General features: G+C 44.8%; 1 long non-coding RNA gene across 1 annotated transcript; it reads left to right on the top strand.

Annotated features, from left to right (window-relative positions):
* The first annotated feature begins 384 nt into the window (after positions 1-384).
* Positions 385-11,626, top strand: LOC138489774 (uncharacterized). The gene is made up of 2 exons (XR_011274895.1): positions 385-452; positions 11,290-11,626. It is a non-coding gene; the product is annotated as an uncharacterized lncRNA (long non-coding RNA).
* Positions 11,627-16,573: the final 4,947 nt, after the last annotated feature.

Here is a 16,573-nt window from a genome sequence, read left to right as displayed (position 1 = left end):
TGCCCAGTGCTGGCATGGACATGATGGGGTGGTAGAAGAGGGGCAGTTGTCAGCAAATGCCATGCATCAGTTTCTTACTGGACCAAGTGTGTGAATGCGCAATCTCTGACGGGTGCATGTCATGCCATTTCTTGTCAGACTACTCTTTGGAGCATATGCACATTGTTGACTCTTTTGACATGTATCAATATGTATTTCTCTGTCCATGAGCAGGTGAGGATGCACCAGATGCACGGGGGGAGGAGGTGGAAGAGTCAGTTGTGCGGCGACCATCAAGGGGAGGTGTGGTGTGGTATGCTGCGAGAACCCATTGTGCTGCAGACCACCCCGAGTCATGATGCATGACGCCCCTCCGAGTCTCTTCGAGTCTCTTCGGACTCTTTTTTCGGACTCTTTTTGACTCAGATGTCTCTGATGCTGAACCGGATGTGCATGCCTCAAAGAGGTCAAAGGTGAGAGCCCCAATGTCTGGATCAGTCGGAACCTATGAGTCAGTGGTTGCACCCCTGTCTGCAGTGGTTACGGCTACAAGGCCACACTCCCCTTATTTGGTATTGGGTCCTGGGCCTGATGTGCAAGGGATGGATGCAGACCTGCAGCCAATGACAGGCGCACCACAGCAAAGGACTAGGTCCCTTGCATCAGGCCGCCGTGGGCCCCACACATGTGGGCGACATGTGCAGTCAGGGGGGACACAGTGGGAGCAGCAGAGTTTGCGTGCCGCCCTCCGACATCGTTATGTGTTGGATACGATATCTGAGGACATGGATAAAATGGCCAAATCCATGACCTCGCCAGCGGCCCAGGTAGAGCAACAGCTGCATTTCATACAGTCCTCATGCTGCTCCCACAGACTACGCATGGAGGCCAACATCAAGGTCCGACGGGCTGATCTGGGGTGTCTGCAGGATTCCCTGCATACAAACGCTCAGGCACACAGGCAGGCCTTGAGGCTTGAGATGGAAGCCCAGATGACTGCACTCTGTGCAGAACTAACAGAAACAAGGAAACTGATCCACAATGAGGTGGGTGCCTTCAGGCAGTCACTCTTGGAGGAACTCAGTGCATCACGGGCGTCTGCACATGCTGACTCTGTTGCCTTCTTTGATGCAATGCATACAGACATCACCAGCCTGGGGGTCATTTTTAAGTGGATGATTTAACATCCTGTGCATTCAATGCTTGATTAAACTGTCGATTGCTACTCCATCTCCCTGGCCCTTTAGTCGTTTTTTACAGAAGATGTTATATTTCTGTGGGGTAGCTAAGTCTATGCTTGGGCCATTTTCTTCTTGTAACCAGGTCTCCGTTACACACATAATGTCTACTTTATTATCAGTAATACAGTCGTATATCTCGAGAGCATGTTTGGGCAATGAGCGGGAGTGGAGCAGTGATATTTTTAGTTTTTTGGATGTGGCCCTTCCATGGTCCTCCTTTGACTTCAGAGGACCTGGCGTTGGGTTTTTATTGGTTGGTCCTTTAGTACTACATGCCTGTTAGGAGGAGGCGTGTTTAAGTATGCCGTCTATAGTGGCATTATTGCTTTGTGTGATTGAGGATGTGGAAATTCTTCCCGGAGAAGGGGCTATTTTAACATTAGTGACGTAGGAAGAGGATATCAAGGGCTCCTGGTTTTTCTCAGTGAACAAGTGATCGGCCGGTTTTAGTTTTAATCGTGGTACTTGCTCTAACCTGCCCTCAGTGATGGCATCAGCCCTCAAATTGTTGTTAGATGGGGAGGGGGTATTATCTTCTTTGAGATCGGATAAGAAGCCCCGAACCAGAGCTTCTTCTCTCTGCAATTTTTGTGCTGTCAGAAGCAGCACAATTTCATAATGCTCCATGTACTGTTGCTGGCCTAGCTTTCATCAATTGTCTTTTTAAATGATTCCCTCGTGTTGCCATTTCTTTTTTTATTCCTCCCCCCACAATGCTTCCCGCACCCCTCGACACTGCCCTGCAATCCCTCCTATGCTGTCATTTTTCTTCCCTGTGCTGTCATTCCTCATTCCTACCCTCCATGCTAAATGTAGAATGCAATAAACAACTACAAACCACAAAAATACTGCCATTGCCAATGATTGAGCTTATTTGGCTTTTGGAACTTATTCCTGGGGCAAAACTGCCATCACACTCTCGGAGATGATTCCTCCATCATAAATGTCAATATAGAAATTGCTATCCGAAGAATTTGCTTCAACATTTTGCCATTACATTTTAGGTGGTACAGAAAGAATCGCAGTCATTTATTTTCTGCCTTTTTTTGCCGCTAGTACATTACTCGTAATGAAAACCTATATGTCTGGGTTGTGTGTTTTGGAGTCCGCAATTGCATAGCACTGATAGATGCTAAACATGTTTACATGGAATTAGAGCAGCATGCAGCTCGCTCATTTGGCAGCTTGTAAACCATATATTTCAGTGGTTGTATCAGATCTGATGGGTGCATCATAGTGTCATTTTCACATTCCAATGAAGAAAATGTCAACCATCCTAAATTATAGAAATTATTATGTTAATTAGTCACGTAACATTCATTTCCCAGCAACTAAATTCCATGAAATCCATTGTATGTTTTGCATTAAAAGATTACCTTTTAGAGATTTTAAATCTCTTTTTTAAGCTATTTACCAATGTAAATTGGATGAACGCAGACACATTTGCTAGAGGTTGAGCTAAAAATGTTGGCCATATTGTTTGTCCAGTACTATAGAATAATATCAGGTTAATGTTTGTTTTACGGTTTTATACAGGGAAACATGAATGTTACTCTAACTGCATTTATCAAAATATCGCAGTAAAACTCTTGATAAAAAGTGCAGGCAGCATAAGAGGGATGATAGATAGCGTGTGAAGCTAAAAGGGGCTATTTCATAAATATCAGCCTCCATGCACATTTTGCAGACCAGCTGTAGCCAGAAGGCATTGTGGGAGGATAACGCATAACAGCGTTACCATCCATAGTGCAGGAACATGAGGCATGGACAAGATGTGGGCAATCAAGGCAGCTTTGTGGCGGGTTGTCTCTTTCAGATCCAAGAAGCTTATGCTGGGTGGTGGGGGATGTACTATATTTAGGAATGAAGACGTGTGGGTTTAGGAGATGGTCTTAAAGACTAGTTGACAGTTAAGGTTTATTATTGCACTGTTGACAAGACAGAATAACAAGCGACTCAAAATACATAGCGCTTCCAAAATGTTTTAGGGGTGCTATTATATTGCTGTCAAATAGCAGCACATGGATAAGTAATGTGAAATTATCCTATGATCATAGGTGGGGTCATATTTTAGTTGTGGCTTCTGTACCATGAAATGGGCCTGCAAGCCATTGGTATGGATACCTAGCATGGGGCACGCAACACATGGTGCACAACTTCTTAAGGCATGACCCTGTCTCGCACTGCGCCTGCAACCACCGGACTTGAGCAGCAGGAAAATCAAAGGCCAGACAGAATGAGTTGCCATTGGGAGACCAAATCACGTGGTTCCTGCTACATGCTCTGCCAGACCTCCCACTACAGACGTTCATGCTGTGGCACTTTGGAAGATCGAGCGGGAGATGGAGGTGGGAAAGGGTCATGGAGCTGCACGGTAGTTAGCAATGCTTGGTAGTAAGGCAGGTACTGTGCATGGCCAGTTGATGGCAGTCCTTGAGAGTAAGGCATTAAATCAGGTAGCAGATGGCAATCCTTGCCAATGAGAAAGCACATGGGAATTTGATGGTAATCATTGGCAGTGCAGCAAGCGCCTTGCCATTTGGTGTCAATCTGGTTGGACAGCTGGGAGTCGATGCAAATACTTGGCAGGGTGGCAAATGCCATGACAGTTAATAGCAATTATTGGAAAAGTGCCTTTGCAGCTAATGATATTTCTTGTCAATGGTGCAAGTAGATAGGCAGTTGATGGCCATCGTTTACCAATAGACCATATCTATTGGGAATCGTATGACAATGCTTGTCACTAGAGAAAGTAGATGAGCAGTTGTTGGAAATGCTTGGCAGTGGGACAAGTACAGGGGATGCTGATGGAAATCATTGGTAGTACAGCAAGTTCAGGGTCAAGTAATGGATATTCTCTCTTGATGGCAAGTAGCTTGACCGTTGACAGCAGTGGGTGCCACTTGGGAAAGAAGCTGTGCAGTTTGTGCAATTCCAGTTGTTAACAATATCAGGCAATGGTGCAAATAGCTGGACAGTTGATGGCAGTCATTGGCAGTGGGGCAAGTACCAGGGCAGCTGAAAATGCTCCCTGGTGATCAAGCAAGTACCTGCGAATTTGAAGGAAATTCTTGGAAAACCGTGCACTTGCTTGGATTTATCTCTGGAAATGAAGTGAGTGCCTGGTCATGTCATGATTACCTTACTAATGGATCACACTGTGTGCCAATTATGTAAATACTGAGCAATGATTTGCTATATTTGGGAAAAGAGAATTTAGCCGGGCATTTGATACCTATCTGTGGCAATCCGGCAAGCATCTGAGCTTGTGATGTCAATCTCTAGTTATGGGGTGAATACCTGTGTATATGATGGCAAACCGTGGCAGCAGGCGCTAGGTTACTTACCCTTTGCAGCCAATTTGATGACTGAGTAGACCTGGCCTTTGATAGTAACTGGAAAACAAGGGATTTTCGCGCCTTTTCTCCCTAGACTGGTAAATGCGTCTTTCGACTACAGTGAAGTTCCAGCTACCATTAAAGCTGTTTCTGTTACTCCATTGCAGAAGAAGGCAAGCCTGGACCCAGAAGATGCGAAAAATGTTAGACCAATAACTAACAGCAACTTCCTGCTGAAGGTGTTGGACAAAGTGGCCACTAACCAACTTCAAGCTCACTTTGAATCAGCCTCTCTCTTCCATGGAAAACAATTGGGTTTCAGAGCGGATCATAGTACGGAGACCGCACTCCTTGACCTGCAGACTAATGTGCTTCAGCTGGTGGAAGAAGGGAAAATCGGCCTCGTGGTCCTTCTCAACTTGTCTGCTGTTTTAGATTTGCTTGATCATGACCGGTTGATCCACACCAACTCAGGCACAGGTAACTGTTCCCCACCAGTCTCTAGTTGGGTTATATCTTTCCTGGACAGACTATCATCAGTTTGCTGGGAATGTGCCTCCTCTACACCTGCCCCTATCTCTTGCGGAGTCCCCCAAGGTGTCTGCATTTCACCCACACTTGTTTATCTATACATCAGACCACTCTGCCACCTGTTAGACACTTATGGGGTCTCTTTTACGAATTACGCTGATGACACCCAGCTGATTCTGGAAATCACTGGGGATTATGAAAAGGACACCAAGACTCTGAATGCCATCTATGGACTCATCAAACAGTGAATGACGGAAAATTGGCTCTGTTTGAATGAGCAAAAACTGAAGTCCTACTGTTGGGCAGCCTTGGGGCCTGAGCTAAATTGGGGAAAGAATGCTTGCACTTGAGTATCAAGGAGAGCCCTACAGCAGTAGCAGAAAATGTTAAGGCTCTGGGGGTCTTCCCAAACTCCACACTGTGTTCTGAGACCCAGGCTAGTTACATCTCTAAAAATTGCAACTACCTCCTAACACTTCTCAGAAATATTAATCCCTCTATGTCAGAAGACAACTGTGCCTCAATCGGTTGAGCCATCATTCTTTCCTGCCTCGACTACTGTAACTCACTGCTGTTAGGGGCAGTAAAAACTGTCTGCATCGGCTCCAAAATCATGCAGTTGTATCATCAAGGGCAGCCCCAAATGGGATCACATTTCATCTACACTGGCACCCTATTTCTGCCTGTATCCACTTTAAAGTTGCAACATTAGTGCACCAGTGTTAATATGGAAAGGCACCACTGTACTAGAAGAGCCGCATCACTCAATACCTACCCACTCGTGCACTCCATCCCGCAAATTCGGGAACAATTAAGACAGATTCAAAAGGGTGGGTGGTCTAGTGAAGGCCTTCCCCAACCAAGCTGCAGTGATATAGAACTCTCTCCCTAGAACTCTCAGGTTGGGCAGCAATGTGAAGACCTTCAGGGACTCGCAAAAAACGATTCTCCTGAAATAAGTTGCTGGTTCATAGTCAGGGATGACGCATCCTCTTGATATATACTGATTTTAATATGTCCTGTTTTTTTGTTCTATTGTCTTTATGAGGTGCCCAGATGTCTGTGTTTTTACCACACCGTACAAATAAATAAATAAATCCCTGACACTTGGGTGAATACCTTGCTGTCAAATGTTGCAGTTACTGATTGTTTAATGACAATACTTGGTGTAAAATATAGTTGTCTGATATTTCAAGCCAATACCTGATATCCGTTGCAATTATTTGGTGGGAATAGCTGCCATACGATGTGCGTATGTGAGCTTTGCTAGCAATACCTGACACACAGTGAGTCTCTACCTGGCAATGCCCAGCAGCCCAAAAGTAAATGAATGTACATTTCGAAATAGTTTGCTTTCCATTGATTCTTTCCAACAGCTTCCTACAGCTTCCTACAGCAATATCTGCACCACGGAAGTGACTTTTGGTCTCGTAGGTCTTTGCAAGAAAACGTGCTTTGCAATTCTGAAAAATGAATTAGACTAGTGTCTGTTCTTACTCTGTTCAGCCCTCAAACACCAAGCGAGTCAGGAGCTTAGATTTTACACGTCTGTTGCATTGACTCTGCCTGATACATGGCTTCAATTAAGATGTCATTTCCTGCTGCACTAAAGCTGGCCATTTACAATGATATGAAAGGCACGTAATCAGCGTATATTGTTTTTCAAACTCAGAGTAGATGGTAGTTCCTAGAGAACACCTCCCAATTTAACAACTCCTTTATCAAATCCTATCCACACCCCAAGTAAGACAAAATGAAGCTGCTTACCACAGAAAGGGTGTGATCTTGTGCAGCAATGAAGACTGGTCCCCTGTACCCCATAGGCCATTGGTAAGAAGCTGTGCCACAGACCTATGATTTCATGGAAAGAGTAGACTACGCCCAGACTGAGTGCCAAGAGAAGACAGCTCATGGAGCAAAGGCCTCGAAAAGCCCTTGTGTGCTTTTAATGACAATCAAAGTAGAGATGAGCAGAGGTGAAGAAATTGAGCTGCCCTACATACGAGTAGCAGAAGTCAAGCAGAGACATAAGGAAGACTTTTAGACAGGACTTCACTTAGATTCAGATTTTTTTTTTCGGAACAATTACCGAAGAGATCCTGGTGGAGTTGGAAACGATGAGGCAGAGGTGAGCATACAAACTGTTGAGTGCTAGTGGCCACCAGTGAACAGTCTGCCTTTATCTCACTAACGCTGTACACTCACTCTATCGTATTCCCTTGGAGCGGTGCATTTACTCAATGTGGGAAAATGTTCTTAAACATCTGGTTTTATCAACATCCGTGGAGTGAGTTGGCAGTGGTGGGGCAGAGGCAACTGAGGACCTTTCCATGTGTTCTTGTTTGCCGCAAACCGTCTTAAGGTAAAGCCAAGTACCATCTGTTATTTTCCACTGAGATTCCGGCATGTTAGGTAATTCCAAATATTCAGGTCCTGCAAGGATTTCGTTGAAAGCTAAGGGCAGGTAGTTTGTGCATGCGCGGGGTGAGTAAATTGGAGAAATTGAGGGTAGGTCAGTAAAGGGAGAGATTTGTGGCAATTTAATATGCTTGACCCAGGGACCTGCGGATGCAAGGTACACTAGGATACAATTTGATATGTTTTACCCTGGGGTCTTGGGTGCTGGAAGCCGCCTGAGAATGCATAGTCTGTTTTACCGAGGGACTTCTTAATGCAGATCTCAGAAAATGGCATTGCGAAATGCCTCAGCATAGTGTATCATGGATCAGAACAGAATAGGAAGCAATGTGATGCACTGTGGCTTGGAACACCTAGTGTAGAGCACAGTCTAATAGCATGTGGTACGTGTTACCTGCAGATATCTGGGTGCAGAACACAATCCTCCAACACAGCTTGCTTTACCCTCGGAACACTTGGTGCGGGACGCAAAATAACACAGTGTAGTGCACTTTTGTCTGAGAAACCTAGAAGCAGAACACAATAGTGCACTGCTGCGTGATAAACCCTGGAAGCACCTAGATTCAGAACACAATATAGCATGATAAAACACGCCTTTATGTGGGGCACATAGATGCAAAACAGGATATGATCAAATGGAGTAAACTTTGTCAGGGACACCTAGATGCAGAAGACAGTATTCTACAACACAATAGGTTTTGGTTGGGGACACTTCGATGCAGAACAAGCAAGATGGTAACAGAATACACTCGAAGCACAAGAAGCTCATCCAGTGACGAGGAGGGGAGTGGATTTTGGTTTGCGGTTTCCAGTTTATTCACAGCCCTGCTGAACCCTTGAAGAGGGTCACACGCCCTACTATATGCCTACACGGTGTAAGGCTAATTGAGGGAAGCTACAAGCTCACATGTTGCGGCTTCCGTCTCACTGTCTAACTTAAGTGGTTTAAAAATAAGGAAAACTGAAACATTCCTCGTGAATCTAAATGATACACCTCTAGATAATCGAAAAATATACGGCCGGTGGTATGTATCCCTGTAGATTACAAATTAATAATAAATTACCCAGGCTATCACAGAAGCCAAAGGTGTAACTGGATCTGTGAAATGTGAGTCTACAGTGGATGCCATGTATTAATGGTGGGATTACAGGATGTTTTGCCCTGTGAAAATCCCAGTCTAATTGAATGTCGTGAATCTCTATACACAGCAGGTAGATGGCTGAACAAGGCCTTGTAAGGAAAATAGGATCCGTGAAACCTGTGGGTTGGGTCAGGTTGTCTTTTCACTGGTCCCAAATAAAATAAAAGGGCACATTAAATCCAGCCATTTAATAGTTCTGAAAGCATCATAGAAAATACGGAATATTTAGCATACATCACAGCTCCACGCAAATGTTATTGATTTGCATGCAATTTACATTTTAACTTCTGATAAGCAAGTGAATTTAGTGATTTACCAAGGCTTGTTTGCTATTCTCATCTCAAAGTTACTCATGCAAGTTATTAGTTAAATGTTTGTGAAATTGTTGCCTCTGCCAATCATTGCTTTTATTCAGGAGTATATGCTTCATTAAGCACATAATTATACAATGCAATAGTTTTTCCATTGAACATGAACATTCACAATTCAATCTAAAATACCTTAAATACATACACAATAGTAATAATACATAATTCTGAAGGATTACAATCTACTCAGTACATTCTGAAATATAAGTACAACATGTCATTATTAAACACAGTGGTGCAGTTAATTATTTTCCCACTTCTACTCTATTTGCTCTACTCTCTTTCCTCTTATGTTTAATGTACCTTTGAGCACAAGGCTCTCTGCCTTAGGGCACCTCATAAAGAGGTGTTCAAAATATCCAAGAGGATCAGGAAGGAGCATGATAGAGCATCTGCTCACTCACACAATACAAAAGGTTGTTGGAATCTTGCCCTCAGTGTATCGTTTTTCTCTCTTTTGATGTTTACAATGTGACAATCCTTCAGATGACGTCACTTCTCCGCAGGGGAGAATCCCTTCCCATGTTGCTAGGGAGGTGAGGCTGATGACCAATAGTTTCCCTAGGGCTGGTAACATGTGGGAGAATCTCGTAGGCTGGCGATAATGCCAAATCTTATCAACATAAGATCCCTTTCAAAAGATGTGCTAAGAAATGCTACACTTGATCGGGATGGAGGCTAGAGCAAGCGGGATGCAGGCTAGAGGAGCAGATGTCAATTGGAAGGAAGTTCTGTTACTTAAACTGAACAGCAAAGATGGATGGTGTCCTTCGTCATCCTCTGACCTATCCGGCAATGGCATGTGCAGTTCTGGCAAGCTGGAAGCTGTGATACGACCAGAGAGAGAACCAAGTGACTGAGTAGGCTGCATTGAAGCCTGGAGAGCTGGTGCAGGGCTTCATGAGATGGCAGTGAGGCTTGTCTCCCAGTCTGAGGAGATAAATAGTAGGACGCCCTGAGGGACTGAAAAGTGGTGGCATGGCCTGTAGTGGATGGACCATTCGGTTCGAGAATGGAGCACAGACCGCCAATTGTAGCCTAGCAGTCTGACAGTTAAGCTGAGGTGATACACAATAACTCGAGGTGGAGAGAGATGAGAAGCAGAGAACTAGGAAGAAGTTGTACTAAGAAGAGTTGTACATAACCTAGAGATTATAAAAACCTTGCTGAGGGATCTACAAATCTTGTTAATTGTGAAATACATTAGGGAGCTAGCTAGGAGAAGGAAGTCATTCTCCTAGCCCCATAAGAACTTTATGTAACTGTGTATTTTCTGTTGGGATACAGTTAGGTTGCGGAGAACCAGGAACCTTTGCAGAACTTTTCTTGAACAACCTGAGAGGCGATTGGATGCTATCAAGGACAATGGAGTCATTCTCCTGGATTACGAACAGTAGCTGGACTTTATGGTGTTTTGGTGTAGTGACAGCGATAGAGTAGGAGCTTTTGTGAATGGGTTTGTGCCTTTTTGTTTTAACCCACACAGACATCCTCACAAGTCCTTGAGTTCTTTAGTTTAGGTAGTGAAATACGCTTTATCATTTAATAAAAGTCTATAGCAACCACTATGGCACCACTTCATTCCTTGCCGCCAGAGCAGGCTGGAGAGGTATGGTGAAGAGGTGCGGGTGTGCTCTGTCTGCCTGTCCCATGTCATATTTGTCCACATGTAGTTATTCGACCACTGTTACTATTTTCACTCAATACATGACTGTCTCCAGATGTCTACCCTACAACTCCCATCATCCATCAACATTGATGATACTGGCTAGGGCTGATGGGAGTTTTGGGACCTGCAGAACCTTGGATCTATTTGTATAAAATATAGCTCATGAAAACACACTGAAATAAATTTTCTGGATACAGGTGGTTCAAATTCCTTTAATTTTTATTTTTGCTGGGTAGGGGGCATTCAGTAGAAAGTGGTGGAACAGAGGTGGGACCGGTATTCTCCCACAGCTCCAGCTAATCATTTTGCCCACAATTTGCCTACTGTACCTTGGTTGTTTGGTAATGTCAAATGACACCACCTTTTTTGAGGTCTGGTCTCTGGCACTCATGGGTACAGACAAAGAGAGAGGACAAACATACAGAGTTATTCTGTTTTTGATTTATTTACATACATCAATAGCATGAATGTAGATATACATAAATAAGAACAGAGATAAATAAGTTTCCTGTTTTTCTTCTTTTACTCATTTTTAACCATACAGACAGAAATCGGTATTTATTTGTGAAATGGAAAGCATTAAATGCATTTGTGTTTTTTCAGATCTTCAGATGGTCAATCATGCCTTCGAAGCCGATGCTGTGCACAGTAGAAGATCAGAGGGGCTACAAAGATGTGTTTCTTTCCCTGTGATTGTTTTTAAATGACTGCAGAGGTGTTGTTCAGGTTAGCAGCAATAACAAGTCTGTGAGCATCCAGTTATAGGCATCCAAGAATATTTCATTCCTTTCAATACATTTGAATAAAATACCAGTTGCAATGTATTTCTACATGCAAATGCAATTACTAAAAAATAAATATAGAAAAACAAACATGAACATATTGAAAAAGAAGTAAATCTGGGAACCTTTTACATAATAAATGAGCAGGTGTTAAGTTGGGAGGTTGTTTTGTGGTTCTGGGAAAGTTTATGAAGGTTATAGGCATGTTGTGTGGTGGGTGCAGGTTGATGGAAAAAATGCTTGCCTCACTCAGGGGTGCTGTGCTCGCATGAGTGAGAGGATGCACAGTGGTAGAAAGGCATGACTTGATCCTTCTCCAAGAATTCATTGTCCATATTCTTGCAATGATGGGCTTGATCTACTATCAATCTTGAGTGGACATAGGACACACTCCTGTTCCTCATCCTCAGATTAAGAGGCATGGAAGCCTTGTTGTCTGACCCATTAAAATGTACTTTATTTGAAACCATTGCTGATATTGTTCGAAGCTGACCAAATGTATGGACAGAATGGAAACTATCTGGCCTGGAGAACGTTTATAGAGGCCATTCAGGACCTTCTCATCCTTCACAGTGTTGTTGTAAGGGATTGTGATTGCTGGGATTCATGTGTCCAGTGCACAGAGGGGTGGTAGTGTGGGTGAAGCTGTCATGTTTGATGCTGTCAACAGAATAGTTGTCATGGGGGATCAACAGTGGATTTGGGTGGGTAGGAGGCCCTGGGGAGAGAAGCACTGGGTTGATGGCTAAAGTCTGAGGAGCACTGGCTGTGTTATGGTGTTGGGGGGAGGCACAGGAGACTAGGATGGAAGTCATTGCTTCCTGGGATTGCTCTTAATTATACAGTGTAGATCAGAAGAGGTGACCCCTGCCAGTGAACCCTTTGCTACTCTCTGCAACTTGACCTGTGCCTCTAGTTGCCCATGATCCTTTTATATTGTCACTCTTTACAGGTGCACATGTGTGCTTTGAAGGGGCAAACGCTGCTTCTGGTTGCACAATTCAGTGGACGTTCACTGCATCCAGGAGTATAGAGGGCTTTGGGGTAGCCTGAGGGTGGCAGGCTCTTTGGAGGTTACACAAAGGTCCAAGTCCTTCATTAAAATAACCCTATGCTTCACCCTAGACTTCCTGCAGCTCAGCTGCATAACCAAGATTACAAATAGTTTTTTGTGGCACTGCTTTTTCCCCCATACAATGGTAGTGCCAAATAGATTTGTGTCTAATGCATTCCCCCCTTCTGCACTTCCGGCACTTCCCCTCCATCACTGTGATCAGATGATTGTGGCCCCTGATCCTTCTCCCAATCTATAGTGTTGTCCAGATGAAATGCCTCAGCCGAGATGATGCTCATCACTGTTAAGGGCAGCAGAGGTGATGACATTAAAGAAAGCAAACGTACAGTATATTAATGCCATGCACCATTACAAATGAGATATTCTATCTGATTATCGAACTCTTACCATGCCATTGGGAAATTCATGTCATCTCTGTAACTGGGCAGAACACAGCACACAGTACTATACCCCTTTCCTTCCAAAGGAAATCAAAATGTAATGTCACCTTTTCAAAATTGAAGACACCATACACAGTTCTGAATGCCATTATCAAACTTTTTCAATGCCAATGGAAATGGGGCAGGAAATGAACACACCATGCAACACACTAACATAACCTTGGGGGTGAAGAGGGCTTTGATCTTCCTAGGAGACAATGATGTTCTCTTGTATCTTGGGGGTTGCATTCTTTTTCTCCAGGAATTTTAATTTTGTGGCAGACATTTCATGTACTAAAATTAGTCTATCAATCTACTTGAGTTTTTGTGGGCGCAGTGAGCTCGTTTTTTCATTTGTTGGTCTTCATTCAGAGATCATCAGTGCCTTTAACAATAAAGGTGTTGGCCAATACTGGGTTTGGACTCGACCCAGTACTAATTCTAGCACTTGGAAACTTTCCCTTGGTTTTAGGCGCTATTAGAACCACTGTAACATGAGCAGAGATTCGATCATGTGAATTACCTACTCTTTTTCCATTACAAGTGACGTCATGCTATGGTTGGGCCACTTTGAGGGCATCAATTCAGATTCTGCAGGGACATTATTTCAGGTTACTTGGGATGAAACAGCGCAAAGTAGCCTTGGTCCAGAGAACAGGACAGCTCTGTGCATTACATTTGGGGTGAAAGAAGGGTTAGGGGAGCTTGAGAGGAAGGTTTATAAAGCTGCTGCTGCTGCCACCTGTCCCTTGACAGTTGTGGGGGAGAGTGGTTCACCAAGAAGGGTGACCTGATAACGGAGACATTCCTCTACTGCGCCCAGTAAATTCTACGTGCCCCATACACAAAGGGATATTATTTATTTTGGGCAGAGAGGCAGAGCTGCACAGTAACAAAATGAAAGGGCATTAGAGTCTAGAGGGGAACCAATGTGACATATGAAGAGATTATCTGGCCAGACTTCGTGGTGCAAGCGTTGGTCATCTAGGACGGAAATAACTGGGTAGTGGCTTAATATACAAGTCAATCAGTTCCACTACACTGAGGTCCTGTCCAACCCAGTGTTTATTTTTTTATTCAGCAGTGGGCCTACACGCTCTCCTTCTATCTCTAACCCAGGAAGGGGTATTCCCACCCTCTCCCAGGGGTCCCTCGTCACCTGATGGATGCCGGACTGGCACTAGAGATCGGTAGTCTCTACTATTTGTCTTCTGGCAATAGCCTTTTCTACCCAGAAAACCTCAGGGAAAAACAATGGGTTCCTGGCCAATGGTTTCCCTAAAGGAATTACTTCAGGCTTTTGCTTTTCAGACACTCAATTAATCTCCCTTGCTTTTCTCTACCAGTCACCCTATTCTGCTACGCTCCCTTCTCCTACTCCACCTACTGTCTCCCCTCTCTCTCCCTCATGCTCTCTCCACTGTCCCTATGATGATCCTCTTTCCCCTCTCTCTCCTTGCTACTTCCCTCCACCCTTTATCACCCGTAATCATCTCTCTCCACACTACTGCCCCTCTCTGCCCAACTACTTACCTCTCTCAACCCCACTACTTCGTCCTCTCTTCATACCACTACTACTCTCTCATCTCCACCCGGATTCACCTCCCCCTCTGTACACTACTACTACTCCTCCTCCCCCTTTGTCTGACATTCACTCTGCTTTCACTTCCCCATTCACCTTCTCATTCACTCCTTATTCTTTCCTATGACTACACTCACACATATATTCACTTCCAATAGCACTTCTTCTCACCAAACAATACCTCGCCTTGCCCACCACCTGTGTAATCCTATTCCACGCTCCTCTGAACCGTCCTATCTCTGCCAGGTCTCTGGGTCTGTCTCCACCTCCAGTGACCTCGCCTGAACAACCCACAGCTTCCTGTTTCCAAGGTCTCCCTTTAAACTTCCCCCCTTCTTTCCATTGGCTATCCCTTCCCAATGGTTGCCTGGGCCAATCTTTCCCTATACTCCCCTACGCAAGAGAGGCTATAAACATCAAAATGTACAAAAGGGTGTCTAAGCTCCACCCCTTCTCCATGTACGGGTAGACAGTGTTGAATCATTGCATTTAAGTCCCAGTTCATGTGAGGGCCTCGTAGGTCTGGCATTCTGCTTCTTTGATTGGGGACCTGCGGCTCTCCCCCAGGTAAGCACAATGTCCCTGGAGCACTCTGTGTACATGCAGTCCTTCGCTGTTAACTGATTCTCTGGTGTGCACGGGGCCTTTCTTTCCTACTTTGCTGGTTGCGGTTCCCAAGTTCCCAGGTTCTGGTCACTTGGGGTAACTTTAGTTCAGCTAGTGATTATTCCTTCTCTGACCGGGGATGCAGGGAGATGATGTTTTGTATATAAAAATAGAGTCGCGAGAAAGCTATTGAGTGATTACCAGTGGCACTGTGTGAAAGCAAATTATATCATACCAAAATCCCAGATCCGAAAATTCCAAATACGAAATTGTGGAATCCTTTACTGCGACTTTCACTGCAAGTATATGTAGGGGGTGGGTTAGGGTGATAAATAAGGTAAGGGGAATGTGGGGGGGGCTGCAGGGGACCGATCTCCCCCAGCATGTACTTGCGTGAAAGGAAAAGAAAATTTCGAAATGTTCGCATTCGAGATTTTATTTTCACAATGATCACATAGATCCCAAGCAAACTTGCAGTGCAAGAGGGACAGGGATTGGGGCCCTCCCAATTGCCACCTTACACCTCTGGGGTACGACTGGCTCCCACCCTGAGAGGCCTCCCACCCCAAGCTGAAAGGGGTCCCCATACCCTCTTGACAAGGTCATCTTACCAACCTTTTTACAGTACACCTTCAATGGAATGGACACCCCGAGATTATATCCCACACCATAAAATGAGTATGTTTTAAAAAAAATATTCAGAGAAAAATGAATGAACAGAACACAGTGAAATGCTGCCTGCGAACAGTGGGAATGGCGGGCGCCTGAATGCTTATGTGCCTGAGACTAGTGAATTGATGTGTGGTGTGGTAGGGCAGGCGGGCGCAGACGCTTCGATCCCTGTTGAATGACAATGATACACCTAGTGGTAAAATAATAGTGTCTCATACACGTGCATCAACCCGGTACAGAGACAAACTGAAGCCAAAATCGCGTCAAGATGGGTCGATGCGAGCACTGCAGCATTTAGCATTTCCCATTTGGGGCTCTCGGGCTCCCCACGGGGGGCCCGAGAGCCCCAAATGGGAAAGCAGATTTAGGCAGAAACACTGCAGCATTTAGCATTTCCCATTTGGGGCTCTCGGGCCCCCCGTGGGGAGCCCGAGAGCCCCAAATGGAAATCAGCTGTAGGCAGAAACACAGCGGCATGTAAACACAACCGCGTTGTGTTTCTGCCTGCCTTGGCTTTCACTTTGGGTCTCCGGTGCTCCCTGAGGGGGAGATGGAGGTGGGAAAGGGTCCCTGAGGGGAGCACCGGAGACCCAAAGTGATAGCCACAGCAGGCAGAAACACAAAACGTTGTGTTTGAAAACGCTGCGGTTTTTCTTTCCGAGTTTCTCAGGCTCCTCCGAGGAGCCTGAGAAACTCGGAAAGAAAAACCGCAGTGTTTTCAAACACAACGATGTATTTATGTTTGCGGTCG

This window comes from Ambystoma mexicanum, chromosome 9 (assembly GCF_040938575.1).
Source record: "Ambystoma mexicanum isolate Mex_15411 chromosome 9, UKY_AmexF1_1, whole genome shotgun sequence".
Classification (NCBI taxonomy): domain Eukaryota; kingdom Metazoa; phylum Chordata; class Amphibia; order Caudata; family Ambystomatidae; genus Ambystoma; species Ambystoma mexicanum.
This window is presented reverse-complemented; position numbering and strand designations above follow the sequence as displayed.